The following is a 12,083-nucleotide window of genomic DNA, read 5'->3' as shown; positions in this document are numbered from 1 at the left end:
GCGAACTGTTAGCCTCTATTTTCAGCAACGCACGCACACTAAAACAAAGTGACTAACGAATCGCGAGTGTTAGACGTAGCTGTCATGCACACCAAAGTAATAAATCTGGCCTGTTGTTGTGACAAGCAAGCAGCAAGAGGCCTTAATTGGACGTATAAATTATTTAAGATACATATATAAATATATTCAATGTAAGTGTACGCGATCTTCCTAAACTCATCTTTTGATGGCTTGCATATGAACGATAATCTATCTATATATATAAAAATGAATTGCTGTTCGTCAGTCTCGCTAAAACTCGAGAACGGCTGGACCGATTTGACTAATTGTGGTCTTGAATTATTTGTGGAAGTACGGGGAAGGCTTAAAAGGTGAATAAATAGGAAAATGCTCGGTTGTTTTCCTTTGATGTGTCCCCCGTCGAATTTATTGACGCAACGGTTTGACAGTTATGCTGTGAAACAATTTCAATACAACAACAGGGTGCATTTTTACTTAATAATTCTTAATGATATGATATATTATTGACAAATTAATAAAAAAACATTATTTTATTTATTATATACAGAACAACGTCTGTCGTGTCAACTAGTGTTGTATAAACTTACCTATAGATTAACTAAATCGCACGCAGCGTGGCGAAATACTTTACAGCTACAGTTGTATCGTAATTGCGTCGTAACAGGGTATTTGCCATTTTACGCTTCAGCCTCCGAGCAACACAAGTATAATAGCCCAAACACATGATCGGATTTGGTACGTCCTAAACATCGGATGCGGTCTGGTAGTGGACTATTATTATAATTATTTATTTTAGACCACAATAGGTCCATATATATAGATATGTTAGTAAAACAGTCTTAACCTATGGTATTAGATTACAATAATAAATTACATATAATATTGACACACTTTTTACACTTAAACATACATAAATACATTTAAACATCCATGACTCGGAAACAAACATCCATATTCATCATATAAATGCTTGCACCTACCGGGATTCGAACCCGGGACCTCTAGCTTAGTAGGTAGGATCGCTAACCACTCGGCTATACAGGTCGTCATATATATATATATATGTTAGTAACAAACTTATTCTATATTAGTTGATATAATTAATAAACTTACAAACTAAAGCATACGTCCAGTGCGGTTTGAATGTGCTGTCCTGCCTGTCGGCTATCTATCTACCTTCAAAATAATATGATTATAATCGACGGTATGTCGCATTGTATACATCGTACAAAATTATTATTACTACCGTCCGGACCGTACCGAATACGACGCCGGACCAATTGGACCACCGGACACAAATCCGACCATGTGTTTAAGCTATAAAGTCTTGAAGATGCGCCGGTGACCGGTGAGTCATCACAACGAGGCGGGTACGTCGACCCTCCCCGCGGCAAAAACCGTTATCGTTCAAACTTCGTGCGTTTTTTGTGAATTACCGCGCAACAAAAGAAACAAAAGTACCACGTTCCGGGATTGCCAATTATTTCATCTATATTCGCGAAACTCGATAAAGTAGCGCGTCATGTAATGAATAGTTATTATCTTGCTCTTAAAATGATACCTAAGTATCTAATAGCTATTCAAATAAAATGATAGAGGTTCTCATTTGTGCGCCGCATCACAGAAAAACTACAGGAGAGATTTCAATTAAGTCTTATTCCTTAGATACTTGGCTCTTATCTAAAAATAATTGTATTATCTTATTTTAATATAAAGTTTTGAGAAATAACAATTTTTATAAGCACTACGTGCTGAGTCAAGTGAATATGCAGCCAAAGTCGCGGGCGTCAGCTAGTTTATCATAAAACCAAAATTTTGTTACTAAGTTTTCCAATTCTCCGTCAATTACCATAACTGCATTGTTATGCTTTAGCATTTTTTGTAACAGACACTCTTTTACACTATTAATGACTAGACTAGAACATCAAATAGCTAGTCCTGAGTTCAAAAATATTTCCTTATATTCTACAACTCGCATGTAGCCTTACGTACAAGCTATCTTGGAACTTTTAGCCTGACAGCTTTTCAGTCAAATTCTATTCTCAAACGTGGTTTGTGCGTTTGGGTCGATACTCGACAGTCCTCCAATATATGTATCCAAGTCAGAATATAGTTTCAAAATTAAAATATTTTTATTCAAAATAGTATTTTAAATCAACTTATTAAACCCACTCAGACCTGTGATGAACGGGCGAAACAAAGTCCCGTCCCAAGAAATTCTTAGGAAATTAAATAAATTTTATACATATTAATCGAGATGAGGTGTTATTTAGGTGTTTCATATTTATTTCAAATTCAAATATTTTTATTCAAAATAGGATGTGACATCACTTATTGAAAGTCAAAAACTACCACCCATTCCAAAATGAATGCCTCAGACCTGAGAAGAATAGGCGTAACAAACTCAACTATTCAACGACAACTTCAAAAAGTATATTATGTTGTAAAGCAAATAAACAGATTGTGAATTCAGGCAACTCCTGTAATTTTTGTCGTTCTCTTCGCTGGACCAAAACTCTTTGATTACAAAGGTTTCACTAATTACATCAAATTGAAAATATAGTTGAGTAACGGACCCTAATACAAAACGAATGAATACAAATAAACAAAATCAACAAATAAGCTTTTGAATGAATATCCACTTAACTATTCCCTTCTAAAGTGAATCATACTGACGTCATATATACTATGAGTATACTTTAGAGGACATGTGCACCAGTCAATTGTTACTGAGGGTCTGCAGATGAATCATTGTGTTAAATATAGATAAGGAATTTAATAATAATTATTAAAGCTCCGACCATCGCACTATTAAATATACCAGCACATCCATAAGGCGTGAATTTGATTCTGATTATAATAAGGGTTGCGCACAAATAAATAAAAACCCATTAATAATAAAAAACAATTCAGAAAGAACAAAGAAAATGTAAATGTAACTTATGGATACATGTAACAATAACATTATATATGCATTAACAAAGAAGAAAAAAAAACGATAAGAAACAGTGAATTAAAGTTTCTATAAACGTCACAAAGTGCTCCCAAATCAGCATGTTTGATAGTTTGAAAACCAGCGCTAGTCCGTCTAGTTTCGTTTGGCCATCGGTGACGTTTGTTTTTTGTTTATTTGCTGTTGAATTGCTTGATGTTGTTTAGTTAAACACTTATAGAGTAGGTGACGGATAATTTTATCAATGGTCAGATGCTCAGGTATTACGAAATTTACGTGGAAAACTGACGGGCGGCTGCTCGGATTAAAAATGTATGATGCTTAGATAATTTATACATTTAGATAGAGTATTGCTGCTAGACAACCCATAAAAACAGGCCAGGTATATTAATTTAGTGTTCGTGACAAGCAGGATGTATGACAGGTTAGTTCTAAAGTCTATTTTTTTCAGCGTTTGACAGCTGTCATAGTCTATCTAGAGTCTAGTCGAATAACGGCCGTTCCCAATATACTATCTACACATAGAGATAAATTACTACCTTCTACCACAGAAGACAATGTCTACTGTGCTTCTACTGTCAGTAATTAGCTGTCAATAGTCTGAAGCTGTCCCAATATATATACCCGATAAGTCATTATTATCGCCTTATATTGGGACGCGTGAATTGCAACATACAAACTTCTATCGCTAGTAAGCTATACGTCGTCCCATTGACAGACAGCGTGTACGGAAAAAGTGAGTTACCGCGTCGATAAGTTTATTGGGACATAAAAGTCAACGATAGTTACGATTTGTATCTCAAGTAAGAGATAGACTGAATATTGGGAACGGCCGTAAGTGATCTAAGGTAAGATGAAAAGAATGCTATTGTATGCATAAAGACTTGTTTATACACTACTACTCGTACATAGATAGTGAGGCTCACGTTACCGTTTCATATTAAGACAATATATCTTACAATGTGTCTCGCTTAGTGATTTCATACAACTTATTACGTTCAACTCAAGAGTGCGTTGCGTTCTGTTGTTTTTAGTAAATACAATAAAAGGCATAAAAGGCGTTTATTTTCTCAAAATTGATTCCTTTAAAATTCTTTTTGATGTCATTTCTAATATACTAGATACTACTACCGCTTCGAAAACAAATGGCGCTCTGATAGAGCAGTAGCGGCGCAAGAAACTCTCCCAGCATTTTTTTTTTGCGCTCTTCTTAATAAAAATATACAATATTGTACTGTCCGATAATTTAGATATTCGGCTGTGGAGTAATTGGATTTACGACAGAGCCATTTTTTTTATAAAACATTTAAATTTATTTATAGATAATGCCTGAACAGGGACTGGGACTTTATTATAAAAGTGTATACATTTACGCTTAAAGCTATTATGTATCTTATGAAGCCTACTAGAATTAGTTACAAGCAATCCCTTTACATATAAACCAATAATAAACTACTTTTAATAAGTTAAAGATATCAAACCCACATGATAACATCAATTGCGTCATCGCAGCATTTGAATATTAATTTAAATTCAAAAGCAGTGAAAAAAAAATAATGAACAGCTCCGTTATCAATATAAGCGTACATAAGCAATTTATTTCGAAGGATAAATTTATAGATATGCATCCTCACGAACCGAAATTATGGTTACTATCACATTTACATTTTCCTCGACCTTCTAAAGGACCCTACTTGCAATAAATACGTAATGTAGCCAAGTATCGATTGAGCTGGGGTGCTTTTATTACGCAGAAAGCATGACATCAGCAGAACTTTAGTAGCAGACAGGAAAAGGGATATAAATAACAAAAACTTAAAGTTATATAAAATAGGGGCTCCGTATGTAATAAGTGATGAATTTTAAAGCAATTTTAAAAGTAAACTACACCAAACAGTATTAGATTGGATAGAATGTAGACTTTAGTTTAAGCTTAAATAATTTATACGTCTAGATAGAGTCTCTTGTTGTTAGACAGCCGATAGAAACAGGCCAGGCATTATTCTTTAGTGTGCGTGACAAGCTACGTCTTAGTGTGCGTGCATTGCTCAAAATAGAGGTTAGCTTTAAACTCAACATTTTTCCTAACCTGTCTTACGGCCGTTCCCAATATTCAGTCTATTTCCGGTGGTGGGCTACTGGAGATAAAAATCGTAACTATCGTTGACTTTTCTGTCCCATTAAACTCATCGATAACTCTATATGGAAATTGCAATTTACGCGTCCCAATATAAGGCAATAAGAATGACTTATGGGGTATATTGGGACAGCTTCACATTATTGACAGCTAATTACTGACAGTAGAAGGTAGTAATTTATCTTTATCTGTTGATAGTATATTGGGAACGGCTGTTACTTTATCTAGACGTATAAATGATATAAGCTATAAGAGTTTTGAGAGAGAAACTTGCCGTTACACAGAGATCAATGGAGAGGAGTATGGCCGGTTATAAACTGCAGGATAAGATAAGAAACACTGACCTAAGGAAAATTACGTAACTTACCGACGTACTCAAACGAATCGACCAACAAAAGTGGAGATGGGCAGGGCACACGATGCGAGATAAAGTGGGGAAATGGAGCAAAAGACTTACCGAATGGTAGCCAAGAGATGGCAAAAGAAAACGAGGAAGACAGCACACAAGGTGGGAAGATGAAATAAAATTGACAGCAGGACCTAACTGGAGAAGAGTTGCCCAAAACAGAATAGAGTGAAATCGTTGGAGGAGGCCTTTGCCAATCGGCACGCCGACATATTATAGTTTATACTATTTAGCTTAAGATTATTGGTCATTCAAATGTTAAATGTTTTTTAGTTCGGAATTAAATGGCTTTATTATTATAAGAGTTTAAGCTATAAAAATAAACCCTACAATTAATTAAATCATAAAGCAGCCTGCTGAAAAGGGGAGGTAATACAAATGTATTAATTTAAATTAATCAAATATAATTTAATCGCGCAAAACAAATTGCGTGCACGTGCGAAGAAGGGGTTTAACTTATTTAAATGGTACAATAAACAAACGATTACTGTAATTTATAAAACAAATGTGGTTTAATCCACTTTAAGGGTGAATACGGGAGTTGGCTTTAGTCTTCGTTGATGTTTCGGCGTAGTTGGTCTGTACTCATGTGCGGGGCGTCGCCATGGCAACCAGGAAAACTACTGCTCTGCACCGACCTCGATATCTTTTGATTGCTATCTTTCGTTCCGTTAATAAATAAGAAATCACTACTTTATAAGGCTTTAATGATAGTAGCGTTTATTTTATATAATATTAGCTATTGCTATGAGCAATAAAATACGTTGCTTGCATCTAGCATGATAGTATGTAAGCCTTTATGATGTCCCTGGCCTCTTATCAATATTCGTGGAAAATTTGAATTAAATCTCTTCTGTAGTTTTTGCGTTTTGCCTGTACATAGAAACAAACCGAAAAAAATTTAATTAAGTACTTTTTTGGCTTCGATATTGATTGTAGCACACACAGCAAGTATTCTTTTAAAAAATATTCACTTTAAAGTTTTTACCTTGTTTTTGATTTCACTACGTCATTTATAATTAGCGGTCCCGAATGAACTTCAAAAATCCTCGACGGCACTGCATTGTAATGGGCAGGGCGTATCAATTACCATCAGCTGATCGTCCTGCTCGTCTCGTCCCTTATTTTAAATAAAATAAAAAAAATCGTAAAATCCTTAGCTGATCTCTATTCGGCGAAAGGAATATTGCTACCAAATTTTAAGTCTCTAAGCCTTATGGCTCCAGTTATATCGTGATGAGTCTCTACATAGATGGAAATCTCTTATATATGAAAGAAACATATTAGTGATTATAAATTTTTTTCACAATCATGACCATATATGTAACATAATACGGTAATACATACTCTTATGAGATACACACTTAATTTAACATTTATCTTAATAACCAAAACTTTTAATATGGATAATAAAAGATATACAATCAAAAAGTACCACAATAAAACATATTTTTTTGCCAAACCAACCCCTTAAATCCAGTGGAGCGCAATAATAACTCCATTGAACAAAGGGTCGTGAAATTTCAACCGGCAATTTCAGATTTCATGAGCGGGAACGAATTATACGGAGAGACTTATCGCGATTAAAATGACGTACGCGTGGGTTGGCTAACAAGCATTAATTATAAGCTTATTAAAGTGGACATCGACAATATTGATTGGCGATCTACAACTATACATACGTAATTAATACTTTATATAATATCCACATAGTTCGACGGACAGATGGCCGTTGGGGCAATAAAGTCCTCGAATGTCGACCTCGTACCGGAAGACGCAGTGTTGGTAGGAGATGGACCGACAGATCGCCGGAATACGTTGGATGAGGGCAGCGCAGGACCGATCGTCGTGGAAATCTTTGGGGGAGGCCTTTGTCCAGCTGTGGACGTCTTCCGGCTGATGATGAAATGAAATAATTTATATAATAAAGCTTTACTTCACATCTACATGTCTATATTCTTCAAAAATAAAACTGACCAGAACCAACATTCTACACTTTTCGTGTGGACACGATTTTAAACGCTTTTATAGCGTTTAACAGATCAGTATAAAGCTCTGTATTGTTTTCGATATTGCGTCGTTTCGTAGATTATGGGGGTACCACATCGGCGCCTTTTTCTGCCGTGAAGCAGTTTCGGCCTGAAGGGCGCCGTACCAAGTGAAATTACTTGGCAAATTAGATTTAACGTCTTATGTATCAAGGTGACGAGCGCAATTGTAGTTCCTCTCAGAATTTTTGGATTTTCCACGGATCCTGAGCGTCACTGCATTGTAATGGGCAGGGCGTATCAATTATCATCAGCTGAACGTCCTGCTCGTCTCGTCCCTTATTTTCACAAAAAAAACTGCTTTACTCTTTTACTTAAATTTTATTTTTGAATCGACATTCCTTTAATGTTGAACGAACAATACATTGTTCTTCAAGACACATAAATTTCTTGAGTTACTTGACCCCTGTCAGTTGTGAGACCATCTGATCCCCCTAACGTAATTTCAAGCCCCTACTGTTACTGTAATGAGCTTGCCCTTATGGTTAACTGGACATATTTATTGGGCGTCTAAAGAAAATCGCAGTCTTATTTGTAAGCGTGGTCAAATAAACATTATAAAATTTGGCATAAAAGAAGCACCATGTTTTTATAATTCATTGCTACCAGTACCAACAGTTGTTTCTATATTATGAAAAGTTGCAAAATGCCGTCTGCTAAGGTATATATCATAATATATGAAATTATATGAAAGGTGGCTCAAATATAATCTTTATAAGTCTTACTTTATGCAATTTTTTATGATCTTCGATTTGGTGCCTGAACTGCAACTTATGAGATTGATTTCACAATAAACGATTTAGGCAATTAGCCTCTTAGTATACACTTATTATAGCCGAGACGTTGTTTACAAAGAGGCTGATATCCAGTTTCTAAGTGTTCATTGTGAGAGCTCACAATGGGTCCGTTGCCGTGTCGAAGGCCGACGCAGCGCTGCATAACGACTGCATTATCACATTTACTCTGCAATGTGACGCATTTTCGTGCTGAGTAAATTGTTATTTGGTATACATATACACAATTTTCGTAACAGTCAGCGACGATTTAAGTAACTCTTTCTACCACTATAAATATTTAATTGAGGATTCGCTTGGTTAGTTTCTACAACTACAAATATATTTTCCCTGCACAATAATAGCCGTTCATTAATTTTGTAATTACTAAGTCCCTGCAAGTAAGATCAAATAAGACAGTCATTAAGCTCAAATTTCATTGGATACATAATGAAACCACGAGCTTAAAATAATTAAATTACTTATGGGTGGTTTCCTGACCACAGACTAACCACTTCAATTGAAAGCGTTTTAAAAGCGCAGTTTAACTCTTTACGAGGCTTCATAGACAATTTCGCTGCAGCTGCGAAAACTTTGTGAATTAAACAAAAGAAAAAATAAATGCAAGCTGCAGTGAGACATTTCTAATTAGAATTTATAGTTTTCAAATGTATCCGCAACAAAGTAAAATTTAAATTTACGTTTTTATATTTCAGATATTGCTGCAACATTTAATAGTGGAACTGGCTATTTCATAACGTTTCCGGAAAGGTAAATAATATTATATAAAATCAATACAACTCTGCAATAGAAACTGAAAAAGTACTCTTAGAACTTATGTTTAGGATTGTTTTTCATTATTTTTATGTCTGCCTTCTGCAAGGTGTGGACAGGACCCTTGAGTTTAAGAAGTGAAACTTTATTTTTGAAGTTTATTTTTGAACAGAGGTCCAAAGCTTTTTGTCTTAGAGACCATTTGCTTTGGAAATGTTGATTATCTAATTTTTCTAAAGTACATTTAGAAAACTTAAAGAACAAGTTAGTTGTAATAATTTATCAGGTATATAAGACGATTGGTGTTTGTAGATTATCAATTCATGGACAACCCAACATAAGAGCTCTATCTGCTATCAATACCCTATTGCGGGCATAATTGCGTATCTAGGCATCACAGGTTGTTGAAGACCCATGCGCGTGAACCACTTTTGAGTATCAATAAATGAGTTATAGGAGACTAAAATAGTATTACAGAATACATTGTAACAGTCTAAATATAGATTTTACAACAAGATAGGTAGACACTAGGCATACTAGTGTCTTCCTGCCACATATTATTGAGTAAATCATAATAGCACAGGTCGCGATTACTACAAGCAATTGACAACAGAAATAGACGTTGACGATGTCAGTGTGGGATGTTTCAATTAACACGTAACTAGTGCAGTAAGCTTCTTTGTTATAAAAATACCACCGTGGAATGATATCGGTTGTGTTGATGATGTTGTAGTTTTTAGTAAACACTGAGAAAGAATCAATGATAATATTGTTCTGTTTATATGTATTGTTGTATATTTTTATGACAATAAGGTACGAGACTATCAAAAGAACGTTCAGCTTCTGATAATTGATACGTCCTGCAACAATGCAATGCCGTTCAGGATTCTTGAAAAACCTAAAATTCTGAGCGGCACTACAATTGCGTTCGTCACCTTGATACATAAAACTCATAAGCCCAGTAATTACACTAGCTATGGCGCCTTTCAGACCGAAACACAATTCCGCTTATAAATTACTGCTTCACGGCAGAAAAAGGCGCCCTTTTGGTAGCCATAATCTAGCCGGCTTCCTACACAATGAATATTGTCATATCAAACATCTTAACAGATTTTAAATCAGAATGCCCTTGTACAAAGTTTGTTTTGGTGAAGACATAATAGGAATCGTGTAGCTCGATATAATTGAGCGATGTACGTTTGATTACACAAAAGTGGGGCACCATGTCGCCGTTATGTCGTCACCCGTCAGTCGTCAGTTCCATAAGTGGTGCCATTATCGACAATCAGACATTGACCTTGCATCTCGTTGTACAAATTGCGACTGGGGAGGCGCAGATTGTCATCCTCCGTTCAGGCATCCGCCTTACGTGCATTTTGCTTATGTAATGCTACACCACCATCTACTTTTAAACAATCTTCATACTTCACATCCGATGTATTTTATTTTAAATTCACAATTATTCGGAAATTGTTTTATGCACTTATTTAAAATTTATAAAAGATAATTTCAAATTTTTCACGTGGACAAAAGACAAACTCCCATTACGGCCAAGACACCTGAAGCATAAAACATCAAAGACACTCAGCTTTTATCGTTATATAAGAGTATGTTTAGCTGTAAAACTATATATATATTTATAGTTCATTAGTGTTATAACTAACAAAACAAGAATATGTGCGAGCACAATGAATGTAGGTATTGGCAAAATTTCAAATTGTCGTAGCTAAAATGCATACAAGTTTTGCTACGTTTGTTTGCGTTTTTTTACCGAGTATATTCTGGTTGGTGGGAATTTTTAACAAATTTCGACAGCGCAGCAGATAAAAATACTTAAAAGTATTACCTATACTAAGGGCCGTTCATGTTTCGGACGTAGGTTATTGATCTGACCAATCCTCAAAGCACCAAAAGCAGGGATATCACATACCACCAACTTAGCCCCATGTTCATTCGTTATTTACTGGCATAAAAAATTAAAAGCGAAACATGATAGCCCCGACCCAGGTGTGACGATATTAACTCCGACCAACAACAGCGGTGTTAATTAAGCCCGTACTGTTTGATTTATCGTTAAACTTTGTCTGCTAACCGGCGATTGCAATTTATCTCTCGCGTTGTCGTATTACCGGATCGCCAATTAAATTTGATCTATTGTACAGATTTGGACGGTTTCGATCGTAACCGGAAACTTCTTCTGGTTCTAGTGTGAGGTAAATATTACTCCTATATCCCTAGAGACATTCAATTTTCATTTTCAGTTCTCAGAAAAACAATAATAAAAATATATTTCAGCGAGGCTTTAATTGTAGCAGACGTAGTCTGTCCATCTTTTGGAATACTCTTAGCGTGGAGCATTCCAATTTGGAATTTCGGTGTGCATTTTGGAATGCAAGTTCTATAATATATGCTTCAAATATAGGCCATTTGAAGCATATGTCATTGTTCGAAATAAATGTATTAAGGTGACTTTACTAGATCTGTAACTTCTGGCCATATGTCAAATATATACTACCAGCATTCAGCAAGAGACAATTATTTTCGCTCACGTTTGACACAAAACTTAAATTGACCGCATTTATTTTTGCAACAATGCAAACGGAAATGCAGTCATAAATTCTACATATGCTATTTTATCGCAAATCTTCTGACACCGTCACGGAGCGTGGGCAGTTGATCATTGATGGTACGGATGAAACCGCGCGGTGGAAACGGATTCATGCTCTATTCGTAAATTTAATACCGTAACGGTAAATATTTGCCCTTCCATGAGTAAAAGTTGCAGTGCGGCCAGTGCTGTATCATTATATTATATGAGCTTAATGGATTGACTTGTGGTAACTAGGGCAGTGAACAACTATTGCGTGTCCGTTGAATGAAATATTCTAAACCATACACAAAGGAAATCAAACGTGAAAGACAGGTTGACAAATGAAACATCCATTTTTAAACATTTTTAGCTCTCCTATAT

The 12,083-nt window shown here is 35.4% G+C and overlaps 2 protein-coding genes across 4 annotated transcripts in view; one reads left to right on the top strand and one right to left on the bottom strand.

Annotated features, from left to right (window-relative positions):
* The window catches only part of LOC126969137 (mitoguardin), a 95,884-nt gene that overhangs the window by 48,604 nt on the left and 35,197 nt on the right, over positions 1–12,083 (bottom strand). The gene's annotated exons all lie outside the window — the stretch shown is intronic.
* The window catches only part of LOC126969139 (protein unzipped), a 61,785-nt gene that overhangs the window by 23,115 nt on the left and 26,587 nt on the right, over positions 1–12,083 (top strand). Inside the window, exon 2 of one of the 2 annotated variants that reach the window (XM_050814451.1) lies at positions 9,055–9,109. The exons of the other annotated variant lie outside the window; for it this stretch is intronic. The gene's annotated coding sequence lies outside the window, so the exon portion shown is untranslated. The remainder of the gene's footprint in view (positions 1–9,054; positions 9,110–12,083) is intronic. 2 annotated transcript variants of the gene reach the window in all.

Source organism: Leptidea sinapis, chromosome 17 (assembly GCF_905404315.1).
Source record: "Leptidea sinapis chromosome 17, ilLepSina1.1, whole genome shotgun sequence".
In the NCBI taxonomy this organism is placed as follows: Eukaryota; Metazoa; Arthropoda; class Insecta; order Lepidoptera; family Pieridae; genus Leptidea; species Leptidea sinapis.
The sequence above is the reverse complement of the archived record's forward strand: the minus strand, read 5'-3'. Positions and strand labels throughout refer to the sequence as shown.